The sequence below is a fragment of the Rhinatrema bivittatum genome, chromosome 8, assembly GCF_901001135.1.
Source record: "Rhinatrema bivittatum chromosome 8, aRhiBiv1.1, whole genome shotgun sequence".
NCBI classification, from domain to species: domain Eukaryota; kingdom Metazoa; phylum Chordata; class Amphibia; order Gymnophiona; family Rhinatrematidae; genus Rhinatrema; species Rhinatrema bivittatum.
In genome coordinates this window covers 43024495-43046921 of record NC_042622.1, presented here as the reverse complement: position 1 = coordinate 43046921, position 22427 = coordinate 43024495, and the positions used below count along the sequence as shown (strand labels likewise).

Genomic DNA, 22427 nt, shown 5'->3' with positions numbered 1-22427 from the left:
GAAACCCTTTGCTAACTCGATCCATTAGCAATTTCTGAGACCTTTTATATCGGAAGCTGATGACGTCAGTTCAAGGGGACGCCCCCGAGGGTCGCGCCCTTGCTGGTACATACTTTGGAGCGCGCGCCCTATGTCATCAGGAACATGGCGGATCCACAGCGTCGTGCCACTCTGGGAACGCCAGAGGAAGATGGCAAGAAGACGTTGTGGTAACAAACTGTCCATCAGGCCCGGAGGGTATTGCCACAGTGGTAAGGAGGGCGGAGTGAGGGCATCGAGCAGCGACGATCGCAACACTACATGAGAGCATCGATACCCAAGGACTTTGGATCCCTCCTGCAACTGAAGAATTGAAGAGCCTTCACATTGCGAGACGTTGCCAGTAGGTCTAGAAATGGAAGGCCCCAGCGATTCATTATCAGCTGAAATGCCTTATCCAACAATACCCATTCTCCTGGGTCCAGACTCTCCTTGCTGAGAAAGTCTGCTCTTGCATTGTCTTTTCCTGCAGTGTGCGAAGCCAAAATCTCCTGAAGATGGATTTCCACCCATTCCATAAGTCGGTCTATCTCCTGCGATACTTGCTGACTCTTGATTCCTCCCTGTTGATTGATGTAAGTCACTGTCGTTGCTTGTCTGACATTACACGGACCACTTGACCCCTCAGCCTATTGCTGAACTGAAAGAATGCTAACCGGACTGCCTGGCTTCCAGCCAATTGATATTTCAGAGAGAGTCCAGCGCCCTTGCGCCATTAATTCCTGACAGTGAGCTCCCCAACCCTGGAGGCTCGCATCTGTCGTGAGGACCAACCAATCCAGTGCTGTCAGGGAAACTCCCTTTCTCAGATGTTCCTCTTACAACCACCATTGGAGGTGACAGCAGACTTCCATCAGAAGAAGGAGCGAAATCAAATAGTCCTGAGACTGCGGGTTCCAAAAGACAGCAGGGAGTACCGAAGAAGACGCATATGCGCCCTCACCCACGGCACCACTTCCATGGTTGCCACCATCAAATCGAGTACCTGTAGATAGGATCACACTGTCGGGATATAGTGTCCACCAAGAGTCGCACCTGTGACATCAACTTCTGAATACGAGCTTCTGGTAGAAAACCCTTGCTCTGCTTCATGTTGAAATGCATTCCCAGATACTCCAATGACTGAGATGGCTGAAGACTGCTCTTGGATAGTTCACTACCCAACTTAGGTGCTGCAACAGAGAGATCAACTTACGGGTTACCAGTCAGCTCTCTTCCAGAGACTTGGCCTGAATCAACCAGTCAACCAAATACGAGTGCACAAGAATCCCATCCTTTCTCAACTTTGCTGCCATAACCACCATAACCTTGGAAAAAGTTCTGGTTGGAGTGGCCAGATCAAAAGGCAGTGCCCAAAACTGATAATGACACCCCAACATGACGAAACGCAGAAAACATTGGTGCTCCAATTGGATGGGAATATGCAAGTATAGCTCAGACAGATCCAAGGAGGTCGGAAATTCTCCTGACCCTGGCCATTATCCTTAAGCGCAATGTTTCCATGCGAAAATGAGTCACCCACAAATGACAGTTGCTCCCTTTGAGGTCCAGGATGGGATGAAAAGAGCCCTCCTTCTTGGGCACAATGAAATAAATGGAATATTGAGCCATATTTTCTTGAGACGTGGATACTGGAACTACAGCCCTCAGATTCAGGAGCTTTGACAGTGTACACTCCACTGCTTGCCAGAGGGTCAAGCCCTCCGGCGCCATTCCCCGAGGCTGGAGGGCCTCCATTGCTCCTAGTGCCGGCACAGGCCTACTGGCATGCAGGACGCCGCCGTCACCATCCCCGGCTGACTTCCTACCTTAGGTGCGCGCGCGCACCTTCGGCGAAGATGCCGCCGGCCCTTCCCACTGACGTCAGGGCTCTGCCCTTTAAAAACTCTCTGCTGATGTCCCTCTGGCGACTTGGCATCCTCTCGGCCACTCTGCTCCCTAATCCAGCCCCTCCTCTCTGCCACTCTGCTCCCTAATCCAGCCCCTCTTCTCTTGTCCCCCCTCCCCCTCTCCTCCTCCTGTACTGCAGGGAAGGGAAGGGGAAGGGGTGATACTGAAGCAGCCACTGCAGAGCAAAGAACAAAAAGGGGTTGAATTAGTACACATTTGAAACTTGTGAGCAGGAGTGCCAGTTGTCAAAGCTCCAACCCTGACCTTGATAAATGGCACAACTTTCAAATGTGTGCTAATTCAACCCCTTTTTGTGCCCATTACGAAGGGCTTAATGTCTGGCAAAACAACCCAGAACAGCATCCTGCCACCTTTTTTCTGGGACCTGAGAAAGTGGAGCAGAGCTGGCGGCTTATATCAGTTCTGGCTCCCCTGAGGAAACAAAGCAGAGCCGGGGGCTGCATGGATCGTTTATGGCTGTGCAGCCCTTGGAAGAAGCAGAGAACAGAGATCGTTGGAGCGGCTTATCCTGGGACAAGGGTAGCCACATGGCTTTGATTCAGATATGTGTGTGTGTGAGAGAGAGAATTCACACCTGGCCCTGGTCCTGCTCCTCTCCCATTCCATCTCCCTTCACAGTTACACTATCTTTTTGTCTACAAGTTAAGCCCTGCACCTAAAAACAAGAGAATGCTTTTCTAACGTTTCCTGGGAGCAAACAATCATTTACTCCCCGAAAAAGCCCCACTGAAAACGGCTCTCCCCTCACTGCCGGTAAAATGATTCATGCTTTTCATAATGTGAGGGGCTGGGTAAAATCGCATGGATTTTCCGTGAGTACATTTGCACCTAAAATGTATGTGCTCAGAGAGCACCAGTGTAACCAGATAGCCCACATTTTCAAAGGGAAACCCCTACATAGGGTTTCTCTTTAAAATATGGCTGGAGGCCTGCAAGCACTATGAGCTGTCGAAAATTGTCCCCATAAATCTTTTCATTCCATGAATGAATGATTTAAGAATAAAAGTATCTTCAATACCCTGTGCTTAAAATGTACAGGAATAAGTAGGGAACAACTTAACTGGAGAGGATCAATCATCAAAAGCCGCAGGGCTTAATTAGTAGACAAAAAGGAAGTGGAACTACGGTGGGGGGAGGGGAAGGGTCGGTGAGATGGGCAGTGCCAGGGCCAGGTGTGACCTGTGCAATGGGGCAGGACCCGGGCCAGGTATGAATGCTCTAACCATTACATCCTCAAACACACACTACACACTCTTAAAATGTGTAATGAGGGAAGGCTGGGGATGCAGGTTCTCTCTCTCTCTCTAACCCCTCCTCTTCTGTGCCCTGATGATCCTGATCCTCCAGGCCCCCCCCCCCATAAATTACCCAGTGATCCTTGCCCCCCTTCCCCCCATTAGTCCTAAAAACCCTAAGTCTAAACCCCTGACCCGGGCGATCCTTGAACCCCAGATCTCCCTGGAAAACCACTCGCTCCAGCAACTCTCCTCCTCTCCCTCCTTGGCGAGTAAAGTACAGTCCTCTTCTTCCAGACAGAATGGGCTGGCTCACCTCTGCTTTGCGGGGGTGGGAGCAGGCTGGGGTGCACTGTCTGCTCTTCTCTGTCTCCTTGGACAGGGGTATGGGGACCTGAAATTAAAAAGCATGAGTTTGCTCTTTCCTCCTTAGGAATGGAAGGAAGGGAGCAACACCAAGTGCTCTCCTCCCTCCCTGTCTTCTCTCTCCCTCCTATCACTTCACTCACAGACTGACCCCCCACTCTCTATCATCTCACTCACGTCTCATAATCGCTCCAATCTTCTCACTCACAACCCACAGCACCTTTGATCATCTGACTTGCTCTTTTTCCCTACACAACTCACACAGCCTCTCCGATTTCTTCACTCTCTCTTTTGCCCTCTCACATCCCATCACTCATTCCCCTCCCCCCCCCCCCCCCCAATCCCTTCATTTACCCTCTTGGCCCTTTCACACTCACCAGTGTGGTCACCTGCAGCAGAGGGGGCAGGGCCTAGGACAGGAATCGCGAACTCCAGTCCTCCAGTGCCACAAACAGGCCAGGTTGTCAGGATATCGACAATGAATATGCATGAGAAAGATTTGCATAGTACATGCAGGCGCTATGCTGACAGGCATCCCACCCCATGACTTTTTTTTTTACTCGGCAGTTGTCCTTCACGGCCTCCTAAATTGTGCCGGGAAGCTGCATAAAAATCAAAGCCACGTGACTGCCCTTGCCTCAGGAGAAGCAGCTCCAACGCTCTCTGCTTCTTCCAAGGCCTGGGAGCCATGCAACTACTGGCTCTGCTCTGCTTCTGTAAGGATGACAGAACGGATGTGCACTGCCAACTTGGCTCCGCGTTCTCAGGTGCCAGAAAGAAGGGGCAGAACGTCGTCATTATAGATAGACAGAGAGATACAAAAGAGCAGGTAAAATGTAAATCGTACAAGGTGCTCAACAAACAGACAAAAAAACCACTCAGAAAGGAATGAAAAAAGAGCACTAATGTACATGATCTAGTAACAATTAAAAAACAAATCTTTATTAATAAACAATTATGATAAATGAACACCTTAGGTACTGTTAAATATAGCTCATAAATCAACCTAACATGTGTCCCTATAAAAATATATGTTTGCCATTCATATACAGACAAGTCCCTGCCTATACAAAGCTTGTTTACGAATGCTGATTCAATATTGTGGCACAGAATGATTGTTTACATACCAAGGTCATATAACAATTTGTTATAAATGATATCAATTTTCAATATGTTGCGACGTGAATTAACTCAAAGATTTGTAAACACTCTAAACCTTTACATGCCATGAAAAGATATCAATTTGTAACAAACAGCAAATCAATATAACACTGCGCAAGAAAATACGAAAACAATTGACTGATACAGCAACAAATATGACCAGTTTTTATTTATTCGTAAACCAACTTTGAAACCGTGACGGTACAGTGTTCCTCCCGGGTATGATGTCAAATGCCCCGACAGGGCCCTTGTTTCGCCAAAAGCAGCTTCCTCAGGGTGAGAGCCCTGACATAAAGGACACCCGAAAATCTTGTATAGGCTCCCCACATGCCTAAACAAGGGGCGCCCAAAGTTCACCTAGGCTTAAAACACCAACTGGCTTGTTACGCAGACTTAAATAAACTCATGGGCCATTTTGAAACAGGGAAAAAGCACAGGGAGTGCTGGTTATGTGGTCACAGAAAGGCTAGTTCCTTTAAAATGGCATCCTAGGAAGGCAAACTCAAAGGCCTGAAAGTTTATGCTCGGCACACAAGTCAAAATGTTCACTTTGCTGGGAACTAGGAGCGCGGGGCCGCCCCCTCTGTTGGGCGGCCCCGCGCAATAGGGATAGCATGTAAAAAAAAAATGTTTGGTCACTTTCCTCCGCTGTGTCTTCCTCCCGGTTCCTAGCAAGGAATGGTGCCCCCCATTTCTAGAGCCACTGCATCTGTTCCCTCCAAGCCTAAGAGTGCAGCAAACAAGAAGAGCAGTGGTAGGCAAGGTCGGGACTGTGCAGCGAATCAGGAATTCAGGCCGGCTCCCAGCCAGCAAAGCTGACGACCTCCAGCAGAAATCCTTAAGCTGAGACGAGATGCGGTGCGACACGGGACACAGTGGGTCCGCGAGAAGATGGAAGCCACAACAGAACGGAACGAGCAACCACCAGTGAAAAGGAGGAGGGTGCAGAAAGGCACAGCGAACCAGGAAGTATTGACCCGGTATGCCGCACCAGTCCAGAGAGATACCGAAGAGTTTCTTTACAGGTCTGACAACGAAAGGGGCGATTCTGTGAGCGAGGTGTGTGGGTATAGGAATTTAGAAAGGGGCAAGGCTTGGCGGTGCGGAGGATGAGAAGAACTGCCAAATGGTACATGAGCAAGGTAAGGAAGGGGATGAAAGTGCTATTTAAGCTCTTGGGCAGTAAAAAGAGAAAACGGGTTAGAGGAGCACTCAATGTCTGGGATTCCTCGCGGTCAGAGCCCTCCAGCTCTAATGATTCATCATCCAGTTCTGAATCTGAGGTTACAGCTTGTAGCAGCCACTGGTAGGTGGCATCGGGGTCGAGCCTGCATATGGGGGCAACACTAGCATGGGTTTGTGTTTGATAACACCCTTGGGGGTCCATGTCCCAGATAAGGTAAAGCAAAAGATATGGAAGGGTAAACATGCGGATGCGTTTAAGCTATTGTTGAGGGATCCCAAGGAGGCAGGCGAAGAGAAATTGAGAGACAAAAAAGCGGGTGAGGGGATAGAAAAAGACAGCGAGTATCCAAATCTATAAATAACCCGCCCCCTTGTGATGTCATCCAGCCCAGCGTCGAGCCGGTAAACGGCGCCATTCCACCTGGCACTGAGGCGGAGGGGGCTGCCCACCAGCACCGGGCACTTTTGAGATGCTTCACTGAAGAGAAAAGCTCAAAAAAAATGAAAAAAATCAGCTTTAAAATGTGAATGGAGATCGCTATGAAGAAAAACAGTGCGCATGAGACCCGCCCCCTTGTGATGTCATCCAGCCCAGCGTCGAGCTGGTAAACGGCGCCATTCCACCTGGCGTCACGCGCCGAAGGGGCACTCCCCTTTGTGCACTCCTTCGTGCAACCCTTTCTGGCTACCTTTTTTCGTTTGTTTTTTTTTTTCTTTTTAACTTCTATGTTTCTTCCACTTTTGTTTACCTTTCTCTTTTTTCATAGTTGTTATCCCTTGTTAACAATTTTCATTGTTATTAATGTTAAATGTATTTGACAAAGGTAACTTTTTTCCTGCATCTCCTGTTTTAATGTAAATCGGTATGATTTGTATATTATACAAGAATGTCAGTATATAAAAATAAAAAATAAATAAAATAAATAAATCTTGGGGTTTCACGTCCTGGCCACCATTATTGGGGAGAGGAGGTCTGATTTGCATTCAGGTCTATGGAGGTGCTCCGATATGATAATTAGAGCCCACAGAACCTATAACGGTTGGGCCTGCTTAAACTACGACGAAAGGTTTAGAAAGAAGCTGGCTTGTAGCAAATCGGCAACTTGGGGAGTTAGGGATATAGATCTATGGCTCAGTGAGATGACTCCACAGCGGGAGTCAGGGTCAAGTTTGACTGGGACACCCCAGCCCGTGCCTGAGGGTTATGGAAGAGAGCAGCGTGAACTCTCTAGTACGCTGGGCCCTCGAGCCTGAGGGTTATGGAAGAGAGCGGCGTGAGCTCTCTAGTACGCTGGGCCCTCGAGCAGCAGCTGCCGAGATACCTGTTGGCAGTTCAACTTTGGCCAATGTGCATGGCTGCATGCCTGCAAGTTTAAGCACACCTGGGCTAACTGTGGTGATGGGTACCCAGGCATGCATTACCAAGAGAGAGCTCAAGGGCTACCACTGCACCATCAGCAGACCATTTAAAAATGCAGATACTTTGGTATCTTCACCTGCAATGAGCCCACAGCTACATTTATTTATTTATTTATTTGTGGTTTTTCTATACCGGCATTTACGGAATGCCGGTATAGAAAAACACAAATAAATAAATAGCTTTATTTATAAATAATAAAATAATAAAAAATAAAATAAAATAATAAATAATAATAATAATAATAATAATAAAAAATAAATAATAAAAAAATAATAAAAAATAAAATAAAATAAAAAAATAATTTATAAAAAAATAAAATAAAAAATAAATAAACAGCTTTAGGATCTGGGTATTCATGTAGGTATACATGAATACCCAGATCCTAAAGCTGTGCAGTCGTGACAGGGCAGTTATCTTTGGATTTAGAATGGCATGCAAGGGGCCAGGGGAGGCACATTTCAGGTGAAGAATGCCAAGTCCATGGAAGAAGAATTAGCTTTTTACTGGGAATCTCCAAGTTTGCTTTAATCCAGATGGTGGCCCCATGACGGTGCTGTCCTATCCCTTGATGGGAGATGCTGCAGATCGCAGGTTCGGCGTGACGGGAGCATTAACGGACAAATGTACAGGAACCTAACAATCCTCTAAGGTCTCCCTGAATTAGGCCAGATTCAATTAAGAGCACAGCCGGGTTGGCCTGATAGGCTGCGAGAGCAGTAAACGCAAGTGCTGATTGCTGAAGCAGTTGGGTCGGTCTGGCACGCTGCACTCTTAAAAGCATTTAAGAGCATGGCTGGGTTGGTCTGGCAGGCTGTGAGAATGGTAAATGCAAGCAGAAAGACAGCTGGGTAGGCCTGGCAGGCTGCACGCATAAAGCGTTGAAAATAATGGTGGACAGGCATGGCCAGGTCGGTCTGGCAGGTCGATGGCAGCCGGGCAGTTGTGCTGGCTGCAAGTGGATGACTGATTAATTGATTGAATATATATTGTAAGCTGAACCTTAGATAGTCAGTTAAGATGCATTATGGTGTGATTGTACTTTTGATTGATAAATAAAGCTGCAGCATGAATTTTCCACAAAGAGACTGCCTGCTGACTCTTATTGCATACTCTATTTTTGTGCAGGGTGGTGGGGGGGAAGTCAGTAGTAGACAAAAGGGGCATACCAGCACAAGACCTATGGCGCCCCTTAAGAGAAACACTATAAGCAAGCAAAACCAGGTTAAAATCTTACATGTACTATTACCGTTAGCGAGCACACTGGCGAAGGGAAGAAATAGGGCGGTATGCATCAGCACACCCCAAAACGACACCTATGCTTTAGTGCCACTGAACCCAGACATGAAATAAATAAATGAGGATGATGATATAGCCACAATGACATGGCTTCACATTCCCATGGCAACCACAGGCCGCCAGCCCATCAATCAGAGAGATGTGTTCATTCATTCCATCATCCTGAGCAGAAGAACCAGTCCGGTTCACACTAGGACCCAACCCTCAGAGCAGTTCCCGATCCTGCTGCTCTCACAGCATCTTGTCCTTCACCAACGCTAGGGGCCTTCCATCCACCACCGACTTCAATCAGCTGCTCTGCCCCTTCCCCAATTTCATTCAGGCAGTGTGAGGCGCACATTCACAACACGGCACACTACAGTTCTTAAATAAAACAAAAAAACTACTATCTACAATAATGGTGGTATCTGACATCCTCAAATTATTTTAGTCCATTGTTTATAAACACAAACCCTATGTAGACTTTACGGCCAGGAAAAGTGCCAGTATCCAGACATCTGAGACCGAAATAGTTATAGCCACCAGGAGCATGCGCTCTATTACTCGCAAAACTAATACTCACAAAAGGGACCACATCACCCCTATCTTAAAGGACCTGCATTAGCTACCTATTTCCTTCCGCTCGCAATACAAAACTCTTACCATCCTTCATAGCTCACTATACAAACACAGTCACATCTGGCTTGATGAAATGCCGCGCTTTCGCTCCACTGGCCGCCCCACACGAACTGCCCTCGCAGGCACCCTCCACACCCCATCCCTCAAATCTGCGCATCTGTCCCTCACCAGGGAAAGGGCCTTCTCCATCGCTGGTACCTCCCTCTGGAATTCCCTCCCCACTTTCCTCCGTCTAGAGCCATCCCTACACAACTTCAAAAAAGGAGTCAAGACCTGGCTCTTTAAGAAGGCCTACCCTGATGAGAACCAAACATAGACTGTCCCCTAACAGCACGTCCAGGATCTGCTCCCCTTGAACATTTCTTGCTTGCCCTCTTCCCCCTGCTTCCACCCTTAGCTCCGTCCCCAGCCCTTCAAAACCTTATCCTCCTTTAACTTTTCCACCTACTTATCCTGATGATAGCAGACATTACTGATATAAGATGTCCATAGATGTATATAGCGATACATAAGATGTATATAGTTCCTTTTGTATTGTATACAGTCTGTACACAGTTCCTATATGTACTCAGTTATATTATTGCCTCTCCATCTCCTTTCCTTTTATTTCCATCTATTTTTACTTTCTCCCTTCCCCTCTCCCTTTTCTTGCCTGTCCAATCTCCCTTCCCCTTGTTTATTGTAATTTCCTCCTTTCAGTTCATTTTAAACCGGCATGATGTGCTTTACAAATGTCGGTAAAGAAAAGTTCATAAATAAATAAATAAATGTTAGTCACTGTGGGGCCGGAAACGGCAGGCAGCCTGTGACGTCTCCGCGTCGCTGAGCATGGGCGGAGCATCATCCCACGTCCGACGACATAGGTCAGAGGTGAGCCTGGATGCAATCAGGAGACAGGTTGTGATTCACTGTCAGTCACAGCTCGGTGAATCACTCACTGCTGGGGGGGGGGGGGGAATAGCCTGTAAATGTAAAAAGTAACCCTTGACCGAGCAGCGCTTCCCTGGCTTTGACACGCAACGGAGCAGGAAGGAGAGGAAGAATCACCGTGTCTCCACCCCGCCCACGTTCGCATCTTCTTTCCCGTCGCTACCCCCCTGTTATGCTCCATGGCCACAGGTGGATGCGGCCGCTATTGCTCACCTCTTTGCTTGCTGCCTTAGCTCCATTAGGGGAACTCGCGGCCTCTGCCAGCTACCACCGGCCTTCCACCCTCCGTTCTCGGGCCTCCTCGAGTGGCATGGATGCCGCCGACCGCCATCTTACCTGTGGGGTTCCCTAGGTGCGCGCGCGTGCGCTCCCCAACCTGCTTTAACCACGTCGTGGCGGGAACCTCGGGGGCGTCACTCAACCTGGATACTTGAACTCACCAGCCCAGACAGACAGCGACTTGGCAACGGGTTCACTTGCTACAACTATCTACTCTCTCTGCAACCCTGTTCCGGTTCCTGCTTCCGTGTTGGAGACTATCGGGTACCTGCTCCTTGGGGGCCCTATCTCGTCTCTTGGCTATCTGCTCCTCGCAGGGCCTTCACACGGATTCCTGCCTGCCTCGCTCCCTGAGGCTTCTCCGGACCTGCTACTGCCTTCAGTCCCTGTGAGTACTACGCTGCGGTTCCTGTGTTTTTCTCTACGTGGGAACTCTCTCCGGTGTACCCCGCTCTGCGGACCACTGCCGTGACATCTAAAAAAGAACCCTCGCTGGTGTACCCCACTCTGCGGACCACTGCCGTGACATCTAAAAAGGAACCCTCGCTGGTGTACCCCACTCTGCGGACCACTGCCGTGACATCTAAAAAAGAACCCTCGCTGGTGTACCCCGCTCTGCGGACCACTGCCGTGACATCTAAAAAAGAACCCTCGCTGGTGTACACCACTCTGCGGACCACTGCCGTGACATCTAAAAAAGAACCCTCGCTGGTGTACCCCGCTCTGCGGACCACTGCCGTGACATCTAAAAAAGAACCCTCGCTGGTGTACACCACTCTGCGGACCACTACCATGACCTCCCACTGCGGGACCCTCTCATATACCATCTCTAAGGACCCAGTGTACTTTAGTGACTGTACTTTTACCAGCACCCCCGCTACTTGGGTAGCACCATTAATATTTGTCTACTCCAGTTCCCGAGCTGAGTTTGACGTCAGCAGCTGCGCTGCCGCTCCGTGGCCCGCCTCCAGGGGTCACTCTCTCTTCTCTTTCTACCCGCTGCTGCAACCCATCCCGCAGCCGAGACTCCGCCTCCCAACGGTGAGGCTCAGTGAGGCTCCTCCCCCTGGGCGGTTCCACCTCTCGCCTCCGTCAAAGGGTCCACATACTTACAAATCCTAACACCCCCAAGGGAAACTGCGAAAGCAGGATAAGATGAAATGGAAAATAAAAGATGACTAATAGTCACTTAATGGATGATATGGGGCAAGCGATGCCAGTGATACTAGGCGTGGGTGTGCCACACTCAGAACTGCTCTTATTTAGTTGACATCACTCTCGTTCATTTGCTGTTCTCACTGGTAAGGAAAGGAATAGGAAGGGAAGCTATTTCAGGTGACAAGATATTAATTAAGGGGGAGAAGGGTGCTTTCTATATATATTCTTGCTTTGGGGAGGGCGTCGTCGATGTCTGGAGCCGTATATAAAAACAAGGCTGAATATTCCTGGAATGGTTCGCTAGGGTGGATTCTGTCATGCGAGGATTTTTTTGTTTCCTTGTTGACTGGGAAATGGGTGCTGGAAACCCAGTCAGAAAAGATGTGACTCGGTCCCAATTTTAAAAAATAAATATTAACTATCTCTGTTGTGAAACAAAGGTAACCAAAGGACAACAAGTAGCAAAGTAGTAAATGATGGCAAATTAAGACCCAAAGAGTCTCTATAAATCACATTAGCCCCAAAGCTAATGTGGTTAGTGCAATTAGTGTAACTGGGTTCAAAAAAGGTTTGGATAAGTTCTTGGAGGAGAAGTCCATTAACAGCTATTAATCAAGTTGACTTAGGGAATAGCCACTGCTATTAATTGCATCAGTAGCATGGGATCTTCTTAGTGTTTGGTAATTGCCAGGTTCTTATGGCCTGGATTGGCCACTGTTGGAAACAGGATGCTGGGCTTGATGGACCCTTGGTCTGACCCAGCATGGCAATTTCTTATGTTCTAAGCCTGAAAAGCATTTTCTGGCAAAAACGATTTACCATCCAATGTCTTGACCATATTTAAATGGACACTAAGTTATGCTAAATACTGAGATTGCTGCTGTGGTGCTGTTTTTTTTTTTTTATTTGAATAATATTGCAATCAGGGCTTCAGTTATTTTTTTTTGTACCTGTTTGTTTTATCCCCGCCTTAAGCATTTCCATGAAAAGGCAAGCAATGAATTCTTCCTTTAAAATTATTTCACCCCTGCTTTCCCTGACTTCCACTATGAACTATGTTTTGTTTTTCCAGTCCTGAACTTGACAAGCATTGCTCTTATCTTGAAACTTTGCACCGTTTACTGCCATGTGCTGACTGTGTTGTAAGGCATCCTTGTGAGATACCATTTGAAACCTGAGTATTAGAATATAATTCTCTAACAAGAAGTTAAAAGTACTTCCAATGTTTTGCCTTCTTTAAATGTGAGATCTTGTTAGTATTTGACATCTAATGATATGAGCATTAGCTTCTAAAACATTTAAACTGTAACCGAAGAGCCTGGCTATGGACCATTTGCAAATGTATTTGTTTCTGGTGGAGCAAGATCTTGGAAGTAAAGCTCAGACAGAGTTTTAAAAACTGTAGATCTGCAATAGGGTAAGACACCCCCCCCCCCCCGCCCTGGAAGGTGTGGAAAACATGAGGAATTTAGTGAAGCCTGAGGAATGGTCTGGAGCCTGGCAGTTAAGATTTACTGCTAAGAAATGCAGGGTTGTGCATTTCAGTTGCAAAAGCACAGATGAGCAGTACAGAACAGGCGTGAAGTTCTGTGCACAAAACAAGAGCAGGATCTGGGGGGTGATCATATCTGATGATTTTACGGTGGCCAAACAGATAAGGTGAAGGTAAAAGCAGAAGGATGCTTGGGTCCATAAGTAAAGGAGCAGCCAGCAGGAAAAAGGAGGTGATATTACCTCTGTGGAAGTCTCATTTGAAGAAGTGTGTACAGTGCTGGAGACTGTAGAGCTAGTCCAGAGGGTGGCTACTAAAATGATCAGTGGTCTTTATCATAAGATAAAGATCTATATACCCTGGAGGAAAGAAAGGCAAGGGGAGATATGTTGGAGATATTTGAATACATCCAAGGAATAAATACATAAGTGCCATGCTGGGTCAGACCAAGGTCCAGCATCCCGTTTCTGACAGTGGGAGGTCCAGGCCACAAATACCCAGCAGATCCCCGACAGATGATCTATTTCTTTTATCTCACTCCCAGGGATAAGCGCTGACTTTCCCAAGTCTACCCGGCTAATAACTGTTCTGGACATTTCCTCCAGGAACTTGTCCAACTCTTTACAGCCCCACTGTTAGTTGCCTTGACCACATCCTCTAGCAACAGATTCCATACCTTTATAATGCGCTGAGTGAAAATAATACTGCCTACTATTTGTTTTAAATCTGCCAGTTACTACTTTCATGGAGTGTCCTTTAGTCCTGGTGGTGTTTGAAAGGGTAAATGACCATTCCTTATTTACCGTTTCCACCCCACTCGTGATTTCTTAAATCTCAATCATATCCCCTCTCGTTCAACTCTTCTCCAAACTACAGAGCCCTGATCTGTTTAGCCTTTCTTCATAAGGGAGCTTTTTCATCCCCTTTATCATTTTTGTCCACCTTCTCTGTTCCTTTTCTATGTCCGTTATGTCTTCTTTGAGATGGGACAACCAGAACTGCATACAGTACTCAAGGTGTGGTCGTAGCATAGATCTATACAAAGGCATCACGATAGTCTCAGTTTTGTTTTCTGTTCCTTTTCAAATAATTATTAATATTCTGTTGCCTCTATCAATGAAAAGTGGGCTCTGGAAATGAGAAGTCATGGAATGAGGCTTAAAGGGGTTAGACTGACTCAGGAGTAATCTAAGGAAGTATTTCTTCACAGAAAGGATGGTGGACGCATGGGAAAGGCTCTCTGCGGAGGCAGTGGAAACAAGAATAGAATCAGAGATCAGGAACACATGGAACAAGCATTGGTTGAACGCCGAGGGAGAGGAAGGGATGGATGGGTCATAATGGGCTTTACCTGTCATCTATGACTCTATGGAGGCATGGCGTCTCCAAAGACAGTCTCCACTCACACTGATCTGCCATAACACTATCTCTTCTAAATACAGACACACTTCTAACCCTTGCACTGGAAACATTTTTCTTCCTTCCCAAATACTACAGGATTGTTTTAATTCTTTTTAACATAAAGAATTTGATATTATGCTAATCTTGGAAATCCACATTGTTCTAAAACAGGTAAGCAGAGGCTAAGAGCGTGAATAGATGCCATGTCTTTAATTCAGGCTTCTGACAGTGAAGTGCATCTGAAAAATGTGAAAAGATAGGTGGTGGATTGAGAGGTTAGCTATATAGCACATGTTCATGGCACTGATTTAATGATGCACTGCAACTTACTTTTGACTTTTCACGGGTAACACATTATACATGAGGTAAGGACTGGCGAAGACCCTGCAATGTAAAGTTGATTACAGGGGGGGATAACACTGAGGACACTTAAAAGTAGTTTTACTTACAGTCTAAAAAATAACTATATCAACTCTGTTACTCATTCCAATATCTTTTTCCCAATATTACTTAGAAAAACTGATTGTTGACTAGCACAATGATTTTGTCACAAAGGCCAATGTCCTACTCGTCAATCAAGATTTTGAAATGATCATAATATGGAGACCGAGTTAGCGGCCTTAGTAAATGACATTAGGTTAAAAGCTGAGTCATAAGAACATAAGAACATAAGAAATTGCCATGCTGGGTCAGACCAAGGGTCCATCAAGCCCAGCATCCTGTTTCCAACAGAGGCCAAAACCAGGCCACAAGAACCTGGCAATTACCCAAACACTAAGAAGATCCCATGCTACTGATGCAATTAATAGCAGTGGCTATTCCCTAAGTAAAATTAATAGCCATTAATGGACTTCTCCTCCAAGAACTTATCCAAACATTTTTGAACCCAGCTACACTAACTGCACTAACCACATCCTCTGGCAACAAATTCCAGAGCTTTATTGTACGTTGAGTGAAAATGAATTTTCTCCGATTAGTCTTAAATGTGCTACTTGCTAACTTCATGGAATGGGATGTATTCGCTCATGGTATTTATTGGCTAATTGTGGGAAGAACTTGCTAATGGCATTTATTAATATGAGCGCGGGCTTCAACACCATCAACCATAAAACTGTCTGACATAGGTCTGGGAAAGACCGTTCTGGCCTGGTTTAAATGATATCTTATGGACTGATTGTTTCAGGTTGACTGGGGCTCCATGTTGTCAAAACACAAGCCCTTACTCTGTGGAGTTCCTCTGGATTCGGTACTTACTCCGCTACTTTTTAATGTGCTCTTAGCTCCGTTGGCCACTCTAATCCAAGGTGACAGGTATAGATGCTGTATATTTACAAATGGCATTCAAGTGCTAGCTCAATACCGCTCCTGGATGTCTAGAAGAATTGCTGTGTTTCAATATGTGTCTCGCTTACATTGCTCAATGTCTGATGTCCCATAAACTCAAAGTCAATCCACTTATGTCTGAAGCTAGGATGACTTTGATTGATTAGCAGTGAATCAAATGTAATAAATAATAATAGAAGGGAGCTGGCTCCTTCTGTGGCTCCTTATATGTCAAGGACAGCCTTTCCACTCAAGGAGGTATCGTCTGCCCTTAGTGTAAAACCTGACTCAAAGCTAAGTATGCTACAACAAATTTCCTCACTGGTCGAACCTTGTTTTTTTTCTTTTCGCGCTGTATGCATCATTTGCGCTATATTCATTCGATTGTCAAGATTTGTAGGCCTTAATTAACGCTATTTGCTCTCGTTGATTACAGTAATAACTTATATTTGGGCTTACCCTGGTCCAGACGAGGTCATTACAATTTCTACTACATACAGTAGCGAAAGTCATCTCTGGCCTGGAGAAATTTGATCATGTCTCATCTGTTTTGCAGAAGCTACATTGGCTTCCTGTATTATGCCAGATTCAATTTTGAAATCCTTTGCTTTATCTTTTTATTCATCTGTAGAGGCTTCCCTTTATATTTATCAAACCTGCTAGTGCTTTATTCTCCAATGAAAACACTTTGTTCTTCTCAGTAGAAATTGTTAATGATCCCTTCATCCATCTTAGTTTGACCCGAGGTGACACGCCATGCATCAGTTCAGCTTTCAAGCACCTGTTTGGTGGAATGCCCTGCCTCTTGGTGTTTGCTCTGAACTGAATGACATAAAATTCAGGAAAAAATCATTGCCTTTAACTCCTAAGGCAGTGATTCCTTTCCTGTTCAGATTACCTTGCTCCAACTGCTTAAGTATGCTATTCTCCATCAACAAGCAGAGTTGAATTGGCCATGACACATAAGTGGTCTTGTGATTGCACCAAATAGACCCATCTCTCCGAGTTCAGTGAAGGTTTACTGAGCAACCTTAGTTGGCAGCAAGATTAGTCTCGCCATATTTCATGGCGCTGGGTCAACTTTTCTTCTGGGATCCCAGCGCATGCAGGGCTTCATTGGCAGCTTCAGCACAGAGCACATTCTCCAGCACCATCATTCCCTAGTTCCTTTCTGGGCCTCCTGATGGCCTTGCCTTGCACCCCTGTTCCAGTTTCACCCTTGTTTTACCTTGTTCCTGCCTGAGTGATTTACCTGGTACCCTGTCTTGTCTCTCCATGCTTCTGCCTGCCCAGCCTTGTTTCCCTGTCCTGCTTTAACTTGCCTCCCAGTCAGCCTGCCTTGGACTGATCATCTTTTGCTGATCTGGACTGACTTCTGCCCTTGCTTTGCTGTTCTCCACCTGCCCCAACCACTGCCTGCCATGCACCCTGCCAAAGAAGTCCTGCTGGGCCCCAGAACCTGCTGGCTCAAGGGAGATGGCCGTCCAGGCAGAAGATTCTGTAGAGCCCTGGGGCTTTGATCTGGCACCATAAGCCTTCATGTGCAAGTACCTGTGGATTTTTCCTTATTTTATAGCTCCGCCCAGCCTCTGCCGCAATATTCTTCAGCTGGGGACTGCAATCATGGGCTCTACAGCCGACCATTAGGTGTCACTGTTGCACAATCCATCTCCCCAGGGTCTGTGAGCACTACCTCTGCAGCATCGCCAGCACAGAGCGTGGAGGAGTTGACCCAGGAATCAAACCCAGGATCTTTGCATGGTAGTGCTCAGCACCACAGCTGAGACACTCGATTGGCCCTAGTACTGCTATTATAAAAGATTCCTCCATTTGTTAAAGATGCAAAAGGAAACATCTAAATAAACTGCAGTATGGTTGTCCTGTCGAGTGCGTAGTGCAGGGTGAGCAATCTGATAATATGACAGCAAATACTTTGACTTGAAGAAGGCATCCCATTAACATGAGACTTTCAGCCTGACTTCTGACTTCTTTTTTTCCTAGGTAGAAGACAAACGTTTGAGGCACAATAGTCATTCTTTGTCAGAATGAGACAGGTTGCCGACTCTTGCGATACACCTCTGTATCAACAGAAAAAGAAGAGAAATTGATTAGACTGCCATGACGTCTTTAGACGTAGGCCACAGAAGCTATAGGCCCATATAAGATGGAGAAGAGGGATGGGAGCTGTCAAATATTATGAGCCTCTTGCCCCATAATTCTGTGCTGAACCATGGTTTCAAAAGATTTTGGAAACCAAGTCAAAATGGGGGAAAAAGTTTTGAAAATAATATTTTGTATAACTTGCTATATATAAATGCTGATATATCTCTGAGTTTCACTACATCAAACAGACGAGGCAGAAATAGCAACAGAGATGGGATGTGTAAAAAAGAAAATGTGTCAAATATGACAAACTGTAAAGTGCAATTTATGCCTAATAAGCACACTGTGCAATCATAATGGGACTCCTTATCATACACAAACAATCTCAAAATAATTCCTCCTGCTGCATCTTGCTTCAGATAATTCCAGGGGAAGGAATTGCAGAGGGTTATTTTAAGAAAAGGTTAAGCATTGTTTCATTATATTTCATCAGTAATTTAAACAAAAATTCATTATGTGCAATTTAGATGAATTGGTGATGCTTCCTGCATGATGTGTAACGGAGCAGTATGATGATTCATTCCACATGGAGTGCAAGGTTGCCTCATGAGTATTTACTTCGCTACTTGAGCTTGATCACATATGAGATCATTTTCAGTTTTCCTCAATCAGATCCAGTGTTTGTGGCATGATCGGTGACATTGTTCCAAACATAGCCACTCAGACAAATTCAGGGCCCTAGCAAGGATGTGAATGAAAGAACTCTTAAAAAAAAATAAAATAAAATAACCCACACATTGCCACTACTATGATTTACCATTTCTATAGCGCTGAACAATTACACGAGACAATCTTTGCAGAGTTTATAATCTGTTCAAGACAGACAAACAGGACAAATGTAAAAATAATTGTAAAAAGATCCATCCACGATGAGTGGTGCTGCTGTTTTTGCCGTGCACATGTTGAAAATATCATTCTGTGCACAAAGGAAACAGTTTCAAACTGCATTGGGACAAAGACTGTGCATAATTTTTTTACCCGTGGGCTTTTGCACAAATTCTCAAAGCAAAAGTATGCACGTGCACTTTCCCTTTGAAACAGGAATGGGGTAAATCACACAGGCAAGAATAAGGTAAAACAAGGGTTAAACTGGAACAGGGGTGCAAGGCAAAGCCATGGTCATTTCTACTACTTTCTTTTTCAGATAGAAGGTTGATGGAAAAGGACATGGGAAAATTTGAAAATGCAGTTTTTACGTGCATCCTTTCCTCCTCTGATCTAAATGCATCCCCCTGGAGTGCCACCTCTAAATATGGGTAAAAATAAGTTTGCGCAGTGCTGCAAAAGGGCTTAGCTGTATGGAGGGTGGGTGGGTAATTTTCAGACAGCTGATTAATGTGGCTAAAACGCTTTTTGCCCGCATAAATCACTTTGAGAATTGTCTTCCTAAGGTACATCTTTCTTTTAATCTCAGTTGGCACTTTACAGTAAGAATACCAGCGGCAACTTGTTTTCTTTTTGACTTTCTTATTTGGGTTTTAGTTTGTGACTCACCTGAAGTCTTCTAAGACCTACTTTTTAAGTCCCAGTCAACTGATCAAAACTCTTCCATAGTTGGCAAACCAAAACCATATGAAAAAAAATAAAGGACACATAATCTCAGGAGGCGAGGCACAGCTGAATAGAAGGGCTGCCAATCAGCAAAATCATTGTAATTGCAGAGGTGGGAGATTTAAAATTATGTATGCAATTAGTAGCTTGATACAGGAAGGATACGCCTGTATGCAGTAGGTGAGGTCTTTGGAGAGAGTTCAAGATTAATTTTAGATGTAATCAACAGTAGAGTGTGACCTACTTTATTAAGAAAGAATAGTCATATTCAACCACAAGACCTTGCAAAGAAAGGAAAGAAGTGGGCAAGGACATAAAATCACTAAAACCAAATCTGGTGGAGAATGAACTTGCACAAGTGGTACCACTAGTGGCCATTTTGTATGAGCACATAAACATTATTATTATTTTTTTTTTTTATTTAACATTTTTTTATACCGACCTTCATGACAAGATTCATATCAAACCGGTTTACATGGAACTTAGGGACTAACAAAATAAAGCATATAACAGGATGGCGAAAGCACAGTTACATATAACAGGGAGACTGAACTTGGGGGCTAGAGTAGCCAGGAAGTAAAAGGAAAGCAAAAACTAGAGGTAGAACACATAATTATATATACTGGGTTTGCTTTTTACATCATGGTTCATCCATGCACAAATGAAGACAATAACACAAATCATTTTTTGTTATATCCAAATGTATAGCTGATCATTTCTGTGACATTAAAAATGGTTTTTACAGAGTTGACAATAGCACTATAACAAGAAGGTACATGGGGCCTGCTTTTTGGAACATGCATGCACATTTATAGACCTGGAATTAATACCCCTGATGGTGTCCCCTGACACATCCTGAAAACACAAAAGTTGTTGGCGGACACACAATCATAGATACACACACTATGATCTCATAAGCAGCCTTAGGCCAAAAAAATTGTCAATTCAGTTTGAAAAACAATCCCCTTTTTCTTGTCCTGGTTTTTATTTCATTCCTTAGGAGATATTAATTTCTACGTTTTAGATCTCTCCTCCTACTTAGCCACACCCACCATTGTGAAGCTGAGTAAATCTGTGTGGGACTATCAAAAGGTGATGCAGGCAGTCCATTTGTGAAGCATAAATAGAACGAGCTGAAGGCTTGGCAAGGAAGATTTTTCAAACAGGTGAGACTGGGAAAAGGTGCACAGCTTTTATTTGAAATAAAAAAAAAAGGTATAAAAGCGTAAACAAATTATATTAATATAAAGAAAGAGAAAATCTCAGACTAAAAACACCACAGACTAAAAGAACTCCAAAACAGCCAAGAAACAGGTGAGTTGATATTTTGAAGAACCTAGTTAGCCCTACTGCCATAAAAGGATTTTATAGTACAATGGTAATGTAATTTTAAATGCTATAGACTGACCTAGGTTTGGAACTTTCAGTAACAAATGCAAAATTATTTTCTTTTATGAGAGCATTCATTTTGAAATTATGAATTATTTTAGATGCATGTTTATGATGTAAAATTATCACCCAAGAACTTTGCCTTCATTTATTCCTTTTACTTTGTTTTTCTTTGATTACACATTACAATTGATACATATCAACATTTGTAAACGTCTTCTTTTCCCAGTGTACATTTGCTGCGAATAAGGAAATAATTAGAATTAAACATTTCCTGCGCTTTTTTTTCTGCCCTTTACCACTATGAACTTTGCTGTCCAGATGCTTCATATGCTGTTGTGTGCCAGGTTTATACATCTTGATATTCTTGTAGGAGTTGAACATATTTCATGGGAGGTCAGTTAAGAGAAGCTCCTGTATTGTCCGTTCTTGAAATGATGACCCACCCCAGGCAAAAAGAGCTGTCTAGTACAATGGATAACTTTATCTTGGGTGGCAAGGCAACCATGGCGATTGTTGCCTGGAACAATTTTCCTTCTGGTCAGTCACAGATAAAGGGAAGAATCTTAGTTCAGAATTGTTCTTTAGTACTGAGTTTTGATAATACAGCTGGCAGTGCATGTTCTACTCCTGGGGGAATTCTGCGCTACGCCGGAATGCAGAATTTCCGCAGATTTCCCCCTCCCCCAGATTTATACAATCACCGTAGGATCGCGGCAATAACGGCGCCAGAAGTGTTCCCAACAGACCCCAAGTCTTCCGGCAGGCTCGTGGAGCTTCACTGCTACGCTTCCGCGAACCTTTCCCCCCTTGCTACTTCCGGTTCGTGATCGCAAACCGGAAGAGCCACAGTCACAGCACCGGCAGGCTCGCGGGAGCGCAGCTGTGAAGTTCCGCGAGCCTGCGGGTAAGTTGGGGCTTTCGCGAAAGCTCTTGTTCTCTTCATTGACCTGTTGCCAGTTTTCCATATAAGACAAGGTATTTGAGACTCATTTTGTATAATGTACATTGCAATGATCTTTAATGTTTTCAATAGAAACACTATTTTAAAAAGAGAAGTGAACAAGTTTAGTAGGGCTTTGAGAAAATATCAGTCAGCCTCAACATCTTCGACTCCACCTTACTACTCTGTCTCATGGGCCAAATTGTCAAAAGAATTCAGTAGGTAGCTTGGCCTTTGACCTCTTTTAGGGATTGCTGGAGATGCCACAATTGACTGCCCAGCATTTTCTCAGAGCCTGCATATTTCATTTGAGCTCTGTTTCCAGTTTGTTTGTTTGTTTTTTTATGATATTGAGGAATTGGAGTTATTTCCATCCACTACCCTCCTCAGCCTCTGACTCATGGAAGATTTCACTCAGATGTTTTATCCTCCTCTATGTTTTCAAAGTACATCATGACTGTAGAAGGGTTATTGATAAACTATGAGGGATACAGCTGTTAGTGTATGAAAGAGCACAGGAAGCTGCAAAATTCATGCATTCCTGTGCATTGGTATCGATTATACGTT

The 22427-nt window shown here is 44.8% G+C and overlaps 1 protein-coding gene across 7 annotated transcripts in view; it reads left to right on the top strand.

The window, feature by feature from the left end:
* LOC115098270 (protein-glutamine gamma-glutamyltransferase E-like) overlaps window positions 1-22427 on the top strand; it is a 49750-nt gene that overhangs the window by 6368 nt on the left and 20955 nt on the right. The window contains exon 3 of one of the 7 annotated variants that reach the window (XM_029614763.1): window positions 20553-20694. The exons of 2 other annotated variants lie outside the window; for them this stretch is intronic. The gene's annotated coding sequence lies outside the window, so the exon portion shown is untranslated. 4 more of the 7 variants (XM_029614764.1, XM_029614766.1, XM_029614769.1 and 1 more) reach the window with 4 other exon arrangements.